This window comes from Ceratotherium simum, chromosome 18, assembly GCF_057802395.1.
Source record: "Ceratotherium simum simum isolate JZ-2026a chromosome 18, ASM5780239v1, whole genome shotgun sequence".
NCBI lineage: Eukaryota > Metazoa > Chordata > Mammalia > Perissodactyla > Rhinocerotidae > Ceratotherium > Ceratotherium simum.
The window spans coordinates 21,927,632-21,948,396 of record NC_141917.1 but is presented as its reverse complement, the minus strand read 5'-3'; the positions used below and the strand labels follow the sequence as shown (position 1 = coordinate 21,948,396).

The following is a 20,765-nucleotide window of genomic DNA, read 5'->3' as shown; positions in this document are numbered from 1 at the left end:
CACTGTCCATTATGGTAACCACAACCTCCTTGTCTTTGGTGATTAAATGCCACCATTGGGCCCTGCCACCCCAGGATCCAATTACCCTCACTTAATTTAGGGATCCCAGTTCAAAGATAGCAATTCCCATTGTAATTTCTGACCTACAGAAAAGAGTGATGATAGAGCTCCTCAAGGATGGTGGGGCTTCCCTCACAGTTGAGGTGAAATATGGGTTTCTGGATCTCACTGGAGGGGGTGAACAATTCTTACAAGATAAATCCACTCTAATATTTCAACCTTTCTAAACTTTTTGATATTTTTCTCTATAGCTTATGAAAGAAGTTCTGGTATTTCAACTTATTTATTGTAAACCACCTCTAGGTCCATGTTTCAGCAGACAGACGACACAAGCTATTACAGCCCTTTCTAAACCTTCAAGCTAAAACATTGAATCTGGAACCTCTGTTTAGTGGGCACAAATCAACAACTTTGTCCTGATCTAAGTTTATATTCCTTCTATCATGATCCCACATCCTTATGATTATTTTCCATACATATTCCTCAGATTTCTGTTTGTATAAATTAGAGAAACCATGCAGTTCTTTTGATGTGTAGCACAACTCTCTGTGGGTCACACTTTGGCTTTCAGCCTTTGTGGTCTTACGGGACTTGTTATTGGTCTAGAAACAAATAGGCTGATGGAGATAGGTCTTGAAGAGGATTAGCAGTTCCTCTCATGGCAAATAACTCAGTGGAGACCATTACAGATTTGTTGGACAAAGAAGGCTTATCTCCATAGCCAGCGGTGGAAGAGCTATTTCTACAGGCGGAGACGACTTGGGAAAACCTAGATGTCGGTGTCCCCGGGTTCATCAGCATCTACCCACATGTTCCCATTCCAATTTTCAGGGTGTCATTTTTCTCCCATAAATGCCCTAACTTTAAAAGAAGTTTCACTGCTAAATTGGGAATTCAATTTGTGTTGTAATTTAGCCACTCACAGAATTTAACTTTCAGAAAGCTTGACCCGGAAGCTTCAGGATATAGGGTTTATTTTGGGAAAGATATGGAAGATTTCAGGTCACTTATGTGAAACTTAAGCTGGTAATTTGAAGCCCTGAGATTATCCCTTTCTTTCCTCATTTTCTCCAGCTCAGTTATTAGCAAGTAGCCAATCCTATCGTAGTCCTTAGTTTGATTAAAATGTTCTTAGTATAATCTAAGCCAACAGACCTTAACCACTACAGGTATTTGATTAGGAATATCCAACTGCAATATTTTGTTTATGGCTATTGCCATATCATGCCATGAAATACCAGTGCTCTCTTTACTCCTGAAAATACAGTCTTTAGTGGCTTTATATCTAATCCTATTAGAGAACAAATTTTAGAAGACCCCATTCAGAAATCTCATTCTTAAAATTCTTTTCCTCTAGAACCACTTTTGGTAACAAAATCAGTATCAGTAAGTGTTCAATCAGAGAAAGAGAACCCACAGGAGATATACATTAAGAGATATATTGTAAATGCCTGGCTAACACTATTGTGTGGTCTGGCTATGCAAGTCTGGGGTCTCTAGGGCAAGATATCAGGAAAGGCAAGCTGGAACTCTTAGGTATGAACTGAAGCTGCTATCAAGAGGAAGAATTTATTCAGAGATGTCTCAGCTTGGCTCATAAGGCCTTTCAACTGACGGCATCAGGCCCACATTATCAAGAATAAGGTTCCCTTATTTAAAGTCAACTAAATATGGTTCAAGCATATCTACAAACTACCTTAACCTGAACATCAGATTTGTGGTTGATTGAAAAACTGGAGACTGTTGCCTAGTTACATTGACACAGAAAGGTGACTGTAACAGTTACATTTCAGTATTTCCTTTTAGAAAATGTAATAAATATTAAACATAAAGTAGAGGAGAGGATTTACCTAGTTAGCGTACTTACCTCTCTTTATTGATTTTTGAAATATTCTTGAGGTTCACAACTTTAAGAGTTAGAATACACTATTATATCAGACTTGTCTTGTATGTCACTTCAAATTCCCTTGGCCCATATTTGATCCTAACCATGTTGTAGCAACTAGCTTTGCAGGAAAACATTTGCAGCCCCTTGCTTCAGTGCCATTGCGTCATTCTAGATTTCTCTCTCATACTTTCTGTAACATTGTGGAGTATGAATCCTGTAGTAATGCACTGGTCTTTCAGCACTTAAAAACCCAAAAGAGTGAGAAAATTGCACTCTATGTGATGACCCTTGACCAATGAGGAAAATGAACCGGTAGAGATATTCTTCCTTCTCTGTTTGAAATGTTAATACTTTTTAGGTGTTTTCTCACACAACTTCTCAAATGATTTCAGCGGGATCAAGCCCTAGTTAACTACAGAAGAAATGAGGTCAATAATAACTTTGTATTAGTTTTCCTTCTCTCTCTTCCCCAGTTTACTTGTCTCCTTCCTCAGATAATTTTCCACATTAAAATGTATGCACTCAAGTCTTGTCTCAAGCTCTACTTTTTTGGAGAAACCAAAGCTAATAGAGTTGGTACCAGGGGTGGCCCTAGAGAGAAGATCTTCAGAATGGGATTTTAGAATATGAGCTCTATCTCTGGTCTAGTGATGATAAGGACCCCATTGATGCTGGTATGTGGGATAATGAGATCCCTTGAAGTATAGGAATAGTATTGCAATTATTGATGTTTTCACATGAGGGACAATAGAGAGCATTGATATATGTAGAAGCAGTGGCCCCTGAATGGACTCTCATTGTAATTAGGCCAGGGGAAATAATGAAGTTCCAGATCAAGTGCAAAGCACAGTGAAGCTATAGTTACAGCTGGTGGTTATTATTTCCCACACTCAACTGCATTATCAAGATGGAAATAGTTAGCAGGCGAAACACTTACATCGGTTCTGTGATCTGTGGAGTTTCAGCCATTATTTTAGAAAGAGCCAAGTCTTGAACTACCCCCTTCACACCACTTGGAATTAAAACATATAATTCTAAATATCTGAATCAAAAAAATCTACACAATAAATTTAAAAAAATGATAATAAAAGTATGATGTTTCAAAACATGTATCTGAGCCTAAAAGCTCAGGGGGAGATTTATAGTTAAATATATGAATAAGAAAAGGGATAAGTCTGAAAATAGGTGGCATATTCTTCATATGAATGTTTCAATGTTTCATATGTATTCTTCATATGAAGATTAGGAGAAAAACAGATCAAACTAAACAAATATATAAAGAACTAAATAATACTCAGCCATAAGAAACGACGAAATCCAGCCATTTGTGACAACATGGATGGACATTGAGGGTATAATGCAAAGTGAAATAAGTCAGAGGGAGAAGGTCAAATACCGTATGATTTCCTTCATTAAGTAGTAGATAATAACAACAATAAACAAACACATAGGGACAGAGATTGGATTGGTGGTTACCAGAGGGGAAGGGGGAGGTAGGAGGGTGAAAGGGATAATTGGGTGCATGTGTAGGGTGATGGGTTGTAATTAGTTTTTTGGTGGTGAACATGATGTAGTCCATGCAGAAATAGAAGTACAATGATGTACACCTGAAATTTTTACAATGTTATAAACCAATGTTACTGCAATAAACAAAAAATTAAAAAAAAAAAAAAAAAAAAAAAAAAGAACTAAATAATGAAAGTAACAGCAGAAAGTAATGAACTGGTACCATACAATGGGGAAAATCAATGAAATAGAGAGTTATTGTTTTTTTAATTGATAACACTATAGCAAGAATAATAAAGAAAATAGTGTGAAAATGCAAATCATGTCATCACATAGCAGGATAAAATATTATATCCTAGAGAACACAGAGACGTTAAAAAGAAAATAAGTGGATGTTAAGAACAGCTTTACCCTAATACATATAAAAATTGGATTTAAATAAAAAAGTTCCTCAAAAGCACAACTAATTAAGACTAAATGAAGAAAGACATTATAGAATTCTTCTGATTTACAGTAAATAAATCAATCTATTCTTTTTTTTTTTTTTTGTGAGGAAGATCAGCCCTGAGCTAACACCCATGCTAATCCTCCTCTTTTTGCTGAGAAAGACTGACTCTGAGCTAACATCTATTGCCAATCCTCCTCCTTTTTTTCCCCAAAGCCCCAGTAGATAGTTGTATGTCATAGTTGCACATCCTTCTAGTTGCTGTATGTGGGACGCGGCCTCAGCATGGCCGGAGAAGCAGTGCGTCGGGGGCACCCGGGATCCGAACCCCGGCCGCCAGTAGCCGAGCACACACACCCAACCGCTAAGCCATGGGGCCGGCCCCTAAATCAATCTATTCTTAAAGATTATTTCCATCTCCCAAAAACCTGCACAACTTTATAGCTTCACTGGTAAAACATTTAATAAATAAATAACACTAAATTCACATAAACTCTTAATGTTACCAAACCAAGTGGGTTCACCTCCTGGCGAGTTAAATAAGACTCTACACCAGTGGAAGTTGTCTCACAAAGTAAAGCTTATTTGCAGCAATAGGCGACTATGAGGAATCGTTTCCAAAGTCATGGCGTCCCTGCACAAAGAAGCAGGGGCCTTTATTTCAGATGGAGAATGAATATTGAAAAGTGAGTGGTAGCTATTCCTTTGCTCAGGCTCAGTTGGAAAACCTGCTTCCACATACACTGCAGGTTCTGGTGACAAAGTCTAAGCTCCTCCTGGAGAGATCTTAGCATTAAAAATAAGGCAAAGGTCATGGCCGTAGCTCTTGTGGTGAGGCTTGCTCTGGTTCAGGGTGGTGGGTGGTTGCATCGCCTTAACATAACAAAAGGGAAAAAAAATAATTAGGGAAAACAGTTAAATGCTTCCAAACCCACCCTACAGTTCCTCAGGGCACCTAGCCAGGGACATTAATAGGAATAGAGGAAACATTTTTATGAGGCTAGAGTAACCTACCTTAGATAAAACCCTAACAAGGACAATACAAGAAAGGTACATTATCTCTTAAACATAGATGCAAAAATGCAAACGTGACACTGGAAAATCAAATCCAGCAATACATAAAATGATAAATCAAAGCTAAATTGTTTTCATACTAGAAATGTCTATTAAAATAATATTCAAAGCTCAATCCATGCGACAATGATAGAAGCAGAAAAATCATGATAAAAGTCAGCATGTCACCCAGATACATTATAATAAAAATGCTCAGAGCCAAAGACAATGAAATTTTGAAAAAACAGAGTAAAGCTACTCATAACATAAAAAGAAACCCAATGAAATTAATGGCTGACTACTCAACAGAAAAATAGAGTTCAGAAGGCAATGCAAAGATATAGTCACAGTGCTTAAAAAATCGGTCAACCAAGAATCTTATAAATGGCAAAACTATCTTTCACAAATCGAAAGCAATAGGACTCCAATTTCAGCCCTGACATGAAAGAGCTTGGAAGTTTTCAATCCCATACTTATAACAAGAAAAATTCTGAACAAACTGAGAATCAATAACTTTTCTTGGATCCTTCAGAGAAAGGAGATCACAGGCCAAACTGACACTCTGAAATCTGGAGAGGCAGGCAAACACAGAGAATTACAGGTAAAGCTTACCTGGAGCAGAAGTTGCTGGAGCCATAAACTGGTAGGAACACACAAATAGTAATTTTGACAAATTGCTTGAGGATATATGTGAAATAGAATGAGAGTGAGCATCTTATGGGGTTTGCAGTCTTGGGAGAACCCCATATTTTTGTGGTTTTACCTCTAAGAACCCCACAAGACTCTCAAAAATCAAGATACGAGAAAAAACTTACCTCATACCCCTGGCAGGAAGAGAAGCATGTAACCATTTTGAAATAGGCTTGGAGTGTTCTCCATAACAGAGGCCTAGCAGCAAAAACAACTTTTCCAGAGCCTTATATCACCCCATGGAAGGGCATTTCCCTGACTCCAGCTTCTTCTCGTCTTCCTGTCTCATTTATAGGAGGGAAGAGGATGAAGAAATACTTGTGAAGGTTGCAGTCCAGAGATAAATGTTCACTAAAACACAAACTTAATCATAATATTGTAGAAGGTTTTTCCTCTATCAATCCTTACCATTGCATCACCAGGGCTCAAGTATGTTAACAATGGATTATAGCTGAAAGAGCTGCAGACTTCAGCCTCTAAAGAGGAAGTCTTAGGGAAAACAAGAGACATCTAGGAAGGTAAAATAAGAACATCTAAGAATGTTGAAACCCCTTGCACTTAAAGCTACAGCAAATATTAAAAACACCCCAATGTTAACAATATTAACATAAAATCTCACGTGAAAGATTTACATCAGTTCCTATTACCCAATGTTGTGGGTTGAATTGTATCCCCAAAAATATATGTTGAATTTCTGACTCCCAGTACCTGTGACTATGACCTCATTTGTAAATAGGGTCTTTGCAGGTGTAATCAAATTAATGAGGCCATACTGGATTACAGTGGCCCCTAATCCAATGACTAGTGTCTTTATAAGAAGAAGGAAATTTGAACACAGAGACACACAGGGATAATGCCATGTGACAACAGAGGCAGATATTGGAGTGATGCATCTGCAAGTCAGGGAATACCAACAGTTTCTAGAAACCACAAGAAACTAGAAAAAGGCAAGGAAGAATACTTCCCTAGAACCCTCAGAGAGAGAATGGCCCTTCCAACAACTTTATTTTGGACTTGTAGCCTCCAGAACTATGAGATATAAATAAGTTTCTGTTGTTTAAAGCCATCATACTGTGGTGTTTTGTTATGGCAGACCTAGGATACTAATATAGAATTTGGTAATGAGAGTGAGGTACTGCTGTAACAAATACTTAAAATTTTTGAAGTGATTTGAAATTGGGTAATGAATAGAGTCTAGTAGCATTTTGAGGTTTATGATAGAAATTTGTTCTGAAGTTGATATGGAAAATTAAAAGACACAGAACAGTCATTATAACAATGAAAAAGAACAACCAAGTTGGAGGACTGACACTACCCGACATCATGATATACTATAAAGCAACAATAATCAAGACAGTGTGGTATTGGCAATGAATAGACATATAGATCAATGGAAAAGAATAGAGAGCCCAGAAATAAGTCCATACAAATACATTCTACTAACTTTTGACTAAGGCACAAAGACTATTAAATGGAGAAAAAATAGTCTATTCATCAAATGGTGCCGGACATATTGGACATCCAAATTCAAAAAAGTTAATCTTGATATAGAATTTACCAATCTCACAAAAATTAACTCAAAATGGATTATAGATCTAAACATAAAACACAAAAATATCAAGCTTCCACAAGAAAATGTAGGAGAAAATCTAATTGACCTTAGATTTGCTGATGACTTTTTAGATACAACACAAAAATCATGATTTATGAAAAAAAACAAAAACAGAAAAATTAGACTTTGTTAATTTAAAATCTTCTACTCTGTGAAAAACACTATTAAGAGAATTAAAAGTAAACCACAGATAGGGGAAAAATTATAAAACCAATATCTGATAAAGGACCTGTATTCAAAATATATAAGGAACATTTAAAATTCACTATAAGAAAATTGAACAGCCTAATTAAAAAAAAAATGGGCAAAAGATCTGAACAAACACCTTACCAAAGAAAATATGCAGATAAAAAGACAGTCAAAATAATTTTTCATTAGAGAATTGCAAAGTAAAACAACAACAATATGCCACTGTACATCTATTAGAATATCTGCAAGGATAAAAATAAATAAATCTGACATTACTGAATGCTGGCAAGGTTATGGAATGGCATGAACACTCGTTAACTGCTGTGAGAATGCAACAATTTTAACCTGTGGAAGACAATTTGGCAGTTTCTTATGAAAATAAACAGTCTTACCACACAATCCAGCAATTGTGCTCCCAGATATTTACCCAAGTGATTTGAAAATTTATTTCCACACAAAACCCTCCACACAAATGTTTCTAGCAGATTTATTCATAATCAAAGCAACCAAGAAGTCCTTCAATATGTTAGTGGGTAAACTGGGGCACATTCATACTACGGGAAATTTTCAGTGATAAAAGGAAATGAGATATCAAGCCATGAAAAGATATGGACAAACCTTAACTGTCTACTTTTAAGTAAAAGAATCCATTCTAAAAAGGCTGCCTACTATATGATTCCAATTATATGTCATTTTATTTTTATTTTTTATTTATTTATTTTTTTTTTGAGGAAGATCAGACCTGAGCTAACCTCCATGCTAATCCTCCTCTTTTTGCTGAGGAAGACCGGCTCTGAGCTAACATCTATTGCCAATCCTCCTCCTTTTTTCCCCAAAGCCCCAGTAGATGTATGTCATAGTTGCACATCCTTCTAGTTGCTGTATGTGGGACGCCACCTCAGCATGGCCGGCAAAGCGGTGGGTCGGTGCGCGCCCGGGATCCGAACCCGGGCCGCCAGTAGCGGAGTGGGCGCACTTAACCGCTAAGCCACGGGGCTGGCCCCTATATGTCATTTTAAAAAAGCAAAACTATTGAGAGAATAAAAAGTTCAGTGGTTGCCAGTGGTTTGGGGGTTAAAACGGAACATTTAAACAGGTAAAGCACAAAGGATTTTGATAGTGATGAACTATCGTGTAATGATCGATATATGACGTTATGGATATGTCAAAATCCAAAAAAATTTACAGCATAAGGAGTAAATCTTAGTGTATGTGAATTTTCTAAAAAAAAAATTGTTTAGGAAGTTGAAAGATACCAGGAATGAAAGCAGACTCCAACAAGAGAATCCACCCGTATGACAAATGTATGAAACAACTTACTGCATGGGGTCAGAGAAGAAGCTGCTGACCTCTTACTTTGGAAATGAGTGGAGTCTTTAGGACTAAAGACAAAAGAAACTGTCCATCAGTATTGTACCCTAGTTGATAAAGTAGCTTCCCACTGAGTATGGCTTAACATTTCTGGTACTGCTATAAATATATACTGAAATTGAACAATTAAGTAAATGGCTGGTGGATAATGGGAGCTAGGTTTATCAGTGCTGTGGTGGGAATTTACAGATAAGCAAGGGGTGATGCTAGAGTGATCCATTTGGTTGATAATGGATTAGAGCTGCAGACATTGGTGTGAACTCATGTTTAGCAGTGCCAGAGCAAGACAGTCTGAACTGTAATTGATGAATTGCTAGAGTCTAGGGTTGACAAGTCTGAGAGCTAAAAACTCCAAAGGGACCCAGTCATAGGGAGTTTATACACTTTTCTGAGATTTACCTCCAGGAGCTTGACTAGGTTCCCACAGCAAATATCAGAGAAATATCCCTTCTTGATACCAAGAAGGGGGAGGGGAAAAAGGAATCATTTTGAAATATACCAGAGCACTTTGTTTTTCTTAACAAACCTGTCTTCAGGAGAAACTAGTTAACCAGAAGCCTAACCTGCTGGGGGATTATCAGAGCCTAATTCACCTGGAGGAAAGGAAATAGCCAACTCCAGTTACCTTACACGTAGAAGGGAACTACCCAACTTCAGCCTACTCTAGCCATCCTGTGCAACCTAAGGGAGGAGAAAAAATTAAATATGCTTGTGAAGTTCACAGTCCAGAGGCATATGCTCACTAAAAAACTGAGACCTAATCATAGGACTATAGAACACTGCACCTCCCCCCACACCTAACCACCACGTACTAAAGGCTTATTTACAGCAGTTCTTTTAACACGTTACATCATGTCTGATGATCAAGAAAAAATAACAAATATTTACAAAAGGTAAAAGATACAATTTGAAAAAACAGAGCAAGCATCAGAACCAGACATGTCAGGGTTGTATCAGACCAGGTATTTAAAAAAACTAAGATATATATGCTAAGGGCTCTAATGGGTGAAGTAGACAGCTTATAAGAATAGATGGGCAATGTAAGTACACAGATGAAAACCCGAAAAAAGAACCACAAAGAAATGCTAGAGATCAAAAACATTATAAGAGAAATGAAGAATGCCTTTGATACATTTTTAGTAGACTGGACACAGCTGTAGAAAGACTCTCTGAGCTGAAGGATATATCAATAAAATGCTTAAAAACCAAACAGCAGGGGGCCGGCCCTGTGGCATAGTGTTTAAGTTTGGCACGCTCTGCTTTGGTGGCCCGGGTTCGCGGGTTTGGATCCTGGGTGTGGACCTACACCACTCATCAGCCATGCTGTGGCAATGACCCACATACAACATAAAGGAAGATTAGCAACAGAGGTTAGCTCAGGGTGACTTTTCCTCAGCAAAAAAAAAAAAAAAAAAAGCAAAGAGAACAGACTGAAAAAATAGAACAGGATATCCAAGGACTGTGGGACAATAAAAAGAAGTTGTAACATATGCGTAATGGGAATACCAAAAGCAGAGGAAAGAGAGAAAAAAACAGAAGAAATATTATGAAAAAATAATGACTGGGAACGTTCCCAAATTAATGTCAGACACCAAACCACAGATACAGGAAGCTCAGACAATACCAAGCAGAATAAATTCCAAAAATAACTATGCCTAGGCATATCATTTTCAAACTGCAGAAAATCAAAGATGAACAAAAAACTCCTGAAGGAAGCCAGAGAGGGAAAAAGACACCATACCTACAGAAGAACAAACACAAGAATTACATCTGCTTTTCCTCAGATATGCAAGCAAGAAGAAAGTGAAGTGAAATATTTAATATGTTGGGGAAAAAAAAACACCGCACTAGATTTCTGCACTCTGCAAAATTATCCTTCAAAAGTGAAAGAGAAATAAAGACTTTCTCAGACAAACAAAAACTGAGAGAATTTTTTGCCAGTAGACCTGCTTTGCAAAACGTGTTAAAAGAAGTTCTTTAGAGGGAAGGAAAATAATATAGGTCAGAAACTCAAATCTACATAAAGAAACAAAGTGCATCAAAAAGGAATAAGTAAAGGTAAACTAAAACTTAATTTTCTTATTCTTATTCTGAATTGTTCTAACAGATAATAGTTTGTCAAAATAATAGTACCATCTAGATCTCAAAGAAGAAATCTGAGTTGAAGACATATATTTGAGATTTTCTAGCATGTATATGGTATTTGAAATCATTGAAAAACAATACTAATAATATCTTTGATTATATGTGTATATATGCACACAAATATGCATATGAATATATATATATGCTTACATATGCTTATTTATAAGTGAAATGAATGACAGCAATGATACAAGAGATGAGAGGTAAGCACTAGTATTATTTTGTTATAATATAATATAAGGTACTCACACTACCTGTGAAGTGGTATAGCGTTATTTGAAAGTGGACTCGGATTAGTCGTAAATGTTAATTGCAAATTCTAGAGCAACCACTAAAAAAAAGTAACAGTAAAAAGTATAACTGATATTGTAAAAAAGGAGAGAAAATAGAATTATATAAAATTCTCAATTAATAGCACAAAAGGCAAAAAAAGAGTGAAAGACACAACTAGGAAGAAAGAACAAGGGCAATATGCAGAAAACAGTAACGACTATCATAGACATTAACTCAAACATAACAATAATCACTTTGAATGTTAATGGTCTAAATGCACCAATTAAAAGACAGAGATTGTCAGAGTGAATTGAAAAACAAGACCCAATTATATGTTGTCTACAAGAAACCCACTTTAAATATAAAGACATATATAGATTAAAAATAAATACGTGGAGGAAAGTGCTCACACTAATCAAAAGAAAGTAGGAGTAGCTATGTTAATTGCAGATAGAGCAGACCTCAAAGCAAGGAAAGTTATCAGGGATATAATATAAATATAATCTATAATACTTTAGCAAAACGTTCAATAAAATATCCACTACAGTACTGTTTGTGAATTGTAAGCCTCTAAGTTGAACCCTTTATGTAAAAATTGTTTATGTATGAAAATATATATATACAGGTGAATGTGTGCGTATGAGTACGTGTTTGCATGTGTAGATTTCCTAAAACATAAGTAGAAAAATAAGCAGTTCATTACATCTCATCATTTTGACGGGGGAGTTTGTAAGAGAAGTAGTCTTTTTATTATTCAACTCATAATCTCATGCAGTACTTGATTTTTTTTTAACTCATCCTAATCACGCGTTACTTTTACAATAGTAATTAGTTTGAATAATAATCAGCAACTAATAAAAATAATTCCTAGAAGTTTTCCAACATTATGTAAATTGAGATGATTTTAAAAAGCAAATTAGAGCAGAGGGAAAATGAGATTAGGAAAACAGAATACAAGGGAAATATGAAGAAGAAGAAGAGTAGGAAATAAAAGAAGAAATAAAATAAAAGTGGTTACTTCATCAACTGAAATTATATTGTGATGCTTTGAAAGTTTGATTCTGTATCAACGAGGAAGAAATAGATTCATACTAGTGTTTGAGCCTTTGCCTTACACAGAATCTGGAAGATTTTACAATTTTAAAGGTTAACATTTTGTTTCTTTCAAAAGTGAACATTGATTACAGTTTAAAATGCTACCACAAAATGAGTAAAACCTTTTCTCCTCCAGAAGGAGAGAATTAGGGCTTGAAGCAAGAGAGTGAGTCAATTGAATCGTCTTCAAGCACTCGTGGGGAAAATAACCTGGAAGTGGTTAGCTTGCTGACATTAGGAAGAATACAAAGTAATCTAGCTATATGGCATGGATTTACTTCCAATTTCTCTCTCCTCCCCCTTTTCAAGTTGAATATGTAACTCACTGGTTTGTCAACTTGCTTTGCTTTATAGCAAAGAAAAAAAATCCTATGTCTATTCCTTACCATTGTCCTACTGAAATCCAATCCCTTCCACACTCACTATTCCACTGCAACAGCTCCTCCTGTGTTGACCTGCATTTACTACATGTCTTTCTTGAACATTGTGTTTTTCATATAACATCTCAATCTCCTGTTTTTTTGTAAGATTGCACTTTGCTGGTTTTTTTCTACCCCTATTTCTCCAACTCATTAACATATTTATTCTTCTCTCCTGCATATTTTATTAAATGCTCAAGACTTTTTCTTTTTCCAACGAAGAAAACAAGTAAAACTAAATTAAACCATTCTGCATCTTATGCAGCAATCACATGTGCCTGGACTCACCTATGGAGCCAACTTCTTCAAACAGTTGATGGAAGTTGCTCTACCTATTTTTTATCACTCACTATTTACCCCACTATAATCTGGGCTCCTCTTCTTATTCTCCCAAAATATATTTTGCTAAGATCAATAGTGGCTTATGTGACGCCGAATCCTACAGCAGTTTATATCGTTGACCACTCTCTCCTCGAAACCCTCACCTTTCTTGGCTTTTTTTCCATCCTCTTCTTTCATGTCACTGAGTTTTTCTTCCTGATCTCCATTTTTTTCTTATGCTTTTTGAGTTCCTTCAGATCTTATTTTTAGAACATGATTCTCCTTATTTCTATGTTTTTCTGCAATAAACACCAGATTAGTGAATTTGTCACTATCAGATTTATTTCACTTTTATACTTCCAGCCCAACTCTGTCCTCTGAGCTTTATACCTCCATATCTATATTCCTGTATGACACCTTCCTTTGAATTCTCAATTCACTTTAAATGAACAAGTTGAAATAAAACTCACAAACTCTCCTTCCCCAATTTTGTACTCTAGTAGGGTTCCCTATTTTAATTCATGACACCTTCACAATTATTTAAACTGGAGAACCTAGGATCCAAATTCGACATTTCCCTGTTTCTTTCCATGCTTATTCAAGTCATCGATATTTCTTGGCCATTGTATTACTTAAATATCCCTTGAATCTATCAGCTTTTCTTCTCTACTGTCTGACAATTTCCTGCTATTGTAATTCTTAGTTTGAAATATTGCATCCACCCAATGGGATAATTCCATCTCTCTAAGTATATATAAAGCTGGCCTTAACTCAGGTATTTCCTATATATCAAGCAGAGTCCTCTTATCCAAATGCAGTTCTGATTTTATTGCCCTCTGCTTAAAATATCTTAATTATTTTCCTTTGTCCTTAGATAAAAGCTAAAGGTATTAAAATAGAAAATAAGACTAGATATGCTGACCCCATCTACCTGTCTAGCCTCATCCAAACATTCTCCTCTTGCTCTTGGTGTTCCAGATATGCTACATTGATTTTATTTCCTTGTGTACTTCATGTTCACTTTAGCGCAGGGCCTTTGCACATGGTTTCTTCTCTCAGCCTAGAACTCTCCCACTCATTGATTCCTCCATTTGCCATGTTAATTCCTATTCTGTCTTCAATTTCAGCTCTATCATTTCCTTAGGTAATCCTTCGCTGACCTCCCTCACTATAAATTTTCTTCGTAACGCATTTTCATATTACCAAGGACCTTTCTATTTAGCACTTTATAAACAACTTTTAGTTTTACATTGATTTATGTGATTCTTTGATTAATAGTTGTCTCTTAGTAGATTCTATGCTAAATTAGATCAGAAACTATGTATTTTCTTTCCTTTTCATATTCCTAGTGTTTACAAAGAAACTGAGATGGAGGTTACAAAGAACTTTACAAACCTTAAGTTACAAAGAAACTTAAATATTTGTAAAATACATTAATAAGTGAACAAATGAATGAATAAGTTCCATGACGCTTACTAAATTTCTTATTGTTATCATATATATGTTATTATGTCACATGCATTTTCATAAGATATAGTGTGAAGTGCCTCTGTATTTTGGAAAATAAAACCCCTATGTCAGATTTTCCTATTTATTAATAATATTTAATACTGAGCACTATCCGTGCCAACTCTATACGAAATTTTGGGTCATAGATCTGAGAGCTCTATATTTGTAGTTAGAGCTCCAAGTGAATGGAATAATTGTTCTAGATTTTTCCAGAAATAGAACTTCTTCATGGAACCATAAACTCAGTATTGGTTTACTAGGGGAAACTGTTACCTCCACATTAATTTATACCTAGTGCTTCACTTAGTTAAGATACTTTCTACATAATAGATGTCTTTACAATATTAATAATCAACACTAGGTAGAAAATACAAAAGTCAAAACATCAAAAGAAACTCCATAATTGACAGTATTGCCACTCAGTTAAAAAACATCTGGGACATCAGTTAGTAGGACCAGCTTCAGAATAAATTAGTAGATTAGCAAGGGACATGGCTATTCAAGGAATTGCATGAGATGATAATAAAATACTTGGGAAGTTTTAATTATTAAATTTCCCCCAAGGAAAACTTTGCTGAACAATCATTAAAAGTATTCTTTAACATCTCTTCCATTTTTTTTTGTTCCTCCCAGTGATTCAAATTTGAACAATCATGTTTCTAAAAAAGATCTGTAATAATACTTATTAGAGAGACTTTAAGAGTAGTTACGCCTGAAAAAGACATAGGTGGCATTTTTAAGGTTCCTTCAAGGAATGACTCTTTTTTGAATTAAAGTGCATGCCACCTCATATTCTAATATTGGTTAAATTGAACATTTAGTGAATGCATATTTTGCTCTAGACATTCTCTTAGGAGCTATCTTGCTTAATTTTTTAATAACACTTTTTTATCCTATTCGTAATTCACAAAAAGGAAACTGAGGTTCATTGGAGTGCAATGCATGTATGAGTTTTAGTAGCCAAGATGAGGCTGAGCCAAGGTACAATTAATTGACACCAAACTCTGGGTATCTTTCATTATGCCATATGATCCCTAGAATACCAAGGCATTTTTCCACTTAGAGAAAAGATAAAATGTTAATACCCACAAGATTGTATCTCTGCTCTACACTGTGCATAATAACTAATAAAACTGCTTACATTTTAAATTATTCTCTGTCACAGTGCTACCACTTAACCTGAGAAGAACACACTCATTTACATTCCAAGGGCAGTTTGCGATTTGAATTAAACATAAGTGTACACAAGAAAGGCATCCCATGATGTTTTCCAGGAAGTTAGCTTCTAAGCACTCGTTAACTAATACATTTTTTTGGCAGATAAATGGTAAACTATGCTGTCAGCAGAAAAAAAAAACTGAACTGAGGGCTATTCTGCATCCTAGTGTCAACTACAGTGGTAACTTGTATGACTTTGGATGAGTTGCCATTTCATGTTTTTGAGTCATATTTTTAAATTTTTCACCACGAGGGGATTGACTAGATAATCTATGTAGTTATTTTCAGCCTTAAAATAATTTTTAAAAAGTAAACTGATTATAGAACCCTTCCGAGAAAGATCACAATCCTCCTAGTTTCCTCATGTCAATCAACCCACTAGGTCAGTCCTCAAGCCAGAAAACATTCTCATTTCATTTCTTCCCCTTGTATCCTGTGGAAAACGAGACACATGCACAAAGAAGGTTTTACTGGGCAACCCACTTAGGCTCTTATCACCTGGACACTCTGTGACTGTTCTTCCATAAAGACCTCCCATCCAGATCACTGCTACTCTACATTTTTCATGACAAATGTGTGAAGATGGTGGATTTTGTTAGCATTCCAATGACCTAGCATACAGGACGGGGACATTCTGTGCTTGGGTACCAGCTGCTCAGGGAGCTACACACAACGTTGGTTAAACCAGCTACCTGATAGAGTTGCATGTTAGTGTATGTATCGTCATGGCGCTCTGCAGCACCTGGAGGAGGTGAGGCTACCTGAATATCTAGGAAGTGGGTTGATTTCGTGACTCTTTATTTTCTAACTTCGTGTATTTAAACTTACAGAAAGTTCCTTTTTTTTTTCGATTCCAAAATTTGGCCTGAATTTGATTACTTCTCTTTATATCCACACCTGCCACTCTAATCAAAGCCTACTTGATCCTGGATAAATTTTTTAACTGCTCCTTGGCATCATTCTTAATCTGATATGGGCCATTTGTTCATAAGCCAAAAGGATTGATACAATTCATCCTTTCTGACTCAGAACATCCAGACCTCTCATTACAATACAAGGTCCCCCTTTAACACTATCCCCTTTTCTCCTCTGAATCAGCCATGCAAGCTCCTTTTGGTCCCCTGACTAAGGTAAACCAGTACTCACCTTAGTTTCCTGGCTCAACTCTTTCTCTTTCACCTCACATTTTATATGGTTGTCTCCTGTCATCACTCACGTCACAGCTCTCAGAATATCGTTCCTGAACACTTGTTTAAAGTTTCCCAACCCTCTGCCCCTCCCTAATCATCACCCACATTAATTTTATTGATCATTGTCTTTATTATTGCTTATTTTTTAACATTAATTTTTTCCTTTTCCTTAGATTGTACACTCTATGAGAACATAACACTGTCTTGTTTAATTCTGAATTCCTATTGGATTATATGATAGAGAGGATGAGAGGTAAAGAGTTTGAGGGGTGAATGAGTAGAGAGGTAGAGAGGCAGCAAAGTACAGCTAGAAATATCTGTGACACTTGAGACAACTGCCATTTTCTTGATTAATGTATGTGTTCATATTCATGTGTAATGTATGTCTGATGTGAATTATGTGGTCTTTATGATCTCTTTCCACTATATTAATACATCTTTATGTGTATCCATAGATAAAAATACTACCTTCATAAGAACATAATCTCATGAAATTTAAAATTATAAAAAGTATAAAACAGAATGCTGAACGTGTTCCTTTGAAATTAATATTTACTTAAGAGGTGAAAAACTCTTATTTCTTCAAAATTCTACAGTTGATTCTAAGATAAAAATACTCAGATACTTAGATCTGGTTTTGCTTTATTATTAGACAAAAAGTTTTAGTTGAGAAATAGTCTGGCTTGCCGTGTTTTACGTATCACAGTAATTTATTTGCTGATGCAAGTTGATTTGGACTTTTTGTACCTTATTTCTCACTATAAAATAAAATATTGGAACTTGGCTTGTGAATAGCTGAAATTCTTTAAAATTGTTCCCTCAAGAGAATGAGTTCTCAATAGAATGTTGTTTTGAAAAGATGAATAGTATTGCTGGAACATAGAAATCTTTATTAAGAGGTATTTTTGTTTTGTTGTATTGTAGTCTTATGTTGCTTTGTTCTCAAAGCCTTTTTTGGAATATTAGTCCAAAATAATTCCAAAACTTAGTTGAAATAAAGACAGAAAGAAGAATAGCAAACTAACAATGATCAAGTTCCAAACATAGAAACTAAAAGTAGTCAAGGGGGAAATATGAACTAAAATTGCTAAAAGAAAGGAAAATAAATTGATAAAAGAAATGTCACTTTAAGACATCAGAATAAAATGAAAGACAGATGGTTTCAATTTAATGACTGCTTGGTGGCTTATATGAAATGGATTGATTTTCGCAGTCTAACTTTTAACAGAAAATCATCTATATTCCAAGACAAGGCTAAAATTTGAGTTAAAGAAAACTTTACACAATAAAAACTTCACATATTTTCCACTGAACCAGCTATGAAAACATCTTAGAAAATATTTACAAGCCTAGAAGAAACTTACAGGTTTTATTTGGTATCTTTCATTGTTTTTAGCTCTAGATCAAACTTTATAAATCAAACTTATTAGTAAAATTAACTATATGTTTGCCTAAAACATGTTTAAAGATTTTTGACTCATTTTATAGTTGTGATAATTGAACTCATTGGTAAAGATGTCACAAATCAATACAAGATAAATCTAATTTTACTTCACTTTACTTTTTTAAAAAGATGTTCTTAGTGGTGGTGTAATTGTGCAGTCCACGGTTTCAGAAAACTGGATGGGAGATGTCAAAATTTAAAGTAATTTCATGGTAATCTTTGAAAAAAATCTATTCAGGAATAGCTTGCTTTCTTCACCAATATTCACGACCTTTCAACCACTAATCAATTTTAACATTTTCTCACATAGCTTCCATATATTACAAGGTCTTGTCTACCAAATGTATCAGATTTATCAATATGAATTTTTGGGGGTTTAAAATTTGTCTATGCCATATGTTTCAAATGTTAATCAACATAAAGAATTAGTATTCTTATAAATAAGTAACATTTTAAGTCAAAATCAAAGACACATTTTATATTAACTTGAATAACCTTATTTTTATCAGTACTGTAGAATTTCATTTTAGCATTTATGGAAACTAATTGCGATATAGTAGATTATTTAATAATCTGATATCCCATAAAACTAATGCTTATAAAGTGGTATTCATTATAAGAACAGCAATGACATTGGATTTAGGACCCAAGCTGATTCAATATGACAACATCTCAACTAGTTACATCTGCAAAAGACCCTATTTCCAAACAAGGACACCTTCTGAGGTCCCAGTTGGACAGGAATTTTGGGGTACACTATTCAACTCACTGCACATGGCTTGAGAAAAAAGAAAAAATCCACACAAATTGCATTAAACTCAACAATTTTACAGGCCCGTTTTAACAATCATTCAAGAAACAGATATTTTCTTGTAGAAACTGGTCAAGAATCTAGAGCAGGAAATCTACCCACCTTGTGTGAGACCCACGTGATATTGTTACCAAACTGAACACCACTGCAAGGAAAAAGGGAGGCCAATCTCAAGTATGAACATAGTCTCTCATGCATATTTTTTTAAATATTAGGGGAATTATACAAACAATGCATTAAATATATGCCCATCAATATCAGGGAAAGTTTATCGTGGGAGGAGGATTCCATATATAATTGAACACTAACAGATTAAAAGAGATAAAGCATGCACTTCTCTAGTTGAATAAAAAAGTGCTAACGAAAAAAATTTATCATCTACTCATAATCAATTAAATTTAGAAAACCAACTATAGAAGAGAAATTTCTCAATATGATGCTGCATATATAGGGGGAAAAAAAAAACCCTGTAAATTGAGGGCATATATCTAGTCAGCATCCATTTATTAGCTTTTAATTTTAAAGAGACACTTAAGCCAGTGTATAAATGGTTTCTGTCTAGAAAGTGAAGATGTGTAATTTTTATCACGGTAGAGTAATCAGTGTAAATTTATGTTTAGTAAGTTATCCATCAAAAGCAGAGATGTCCTATGTTTGATTCAACTAAATTTCCTGTAACAAGCATCCTTGTAAACACTGTTGACTAGAGCAAATTTGTAATTAAATACTGAAGTGATTTTACCCTTGCGGGTAATGGTTGTTTTCCATGGGAGCTTTCCGCACACTTTTTGTACCTAATTGCAGAATATCATACGAAAGCTATTTTTCCTTTTTCTTTTTTTTTCCTGGAAAGAAATGGCTTAAATACAATTTCATGATGACAATAACAGAACATACATAAATTTAACTCAAGAAATTCATCTTACTTGCAGTTAGCATTATGTAATTATCCTTTTACATTCTCCCTTACTTTTGCAAGCAAGTATAATAGTCTGACACTTTTTATATTCACAGTATTGTGTAAACAATTTTACTTCCTCCTAAGTGTTGCCATCAAATGCAAAAGAGATTTGTGACTTCTGGTTTCTGTTCATTTTAACCAAGAATGAATCAGGATATTTGGATCTGATAATTTTCTAATTCCATACACCCATTCCAGTGCTTCCTTTGAACTAATTTGCTTCACCATCGAGTATTTTGAGTAGAAACATTCTCCTGATTATTTCAACCTTATTTCTAAATGCATATAATATTTCCATCAGTAAATATTTTTGATTTTCATTAGTAGTGTAGCCTAGGTAGCATTTTATTATTATTTCTGCCATGTTTAAGCCAGAGATATAATATATTGCGCAATTTAGATTTTATTTTTCCTTATCATTTACCATACCATGGGCACAATCCTACTCTTTAATCTGGTGTGATATTGCTCTTCCCTTTCTAACAAAACTAGTAAAGTCTTGGATAATTTCAGAATTATTGGGAATGTATGTTGAATGGTCTTTAACAAAGAGAGTGCACACTCC

General features: G+C 35.0%; 1 long non-coding RNA gene across 1 annotated transcript; it reads right to left on the bottom strand.

Annotated features, from left to right (window-relative positions):
* Nucleotides 1-4,433: 4,433 nt before the first annotated feature.
* Nucleotides 4,434-6,165, bottom strand: LOC147914590 (uncharacterized). Its single transcript, XR_015555049.1, has 3 exons — nt 6,051-6,165; nt 5,768-5,922; nt 4,434-4,772 (listed from the first exon to the last, which is right to left on the bottom strand). It is a non-coding gene; the product is annotated as an uncharacterized LOC147914590 (long non-coding RNA).
* Between the last annotated feature and the right edge of the window lie 14,600 nt (nt 6,166-20,765).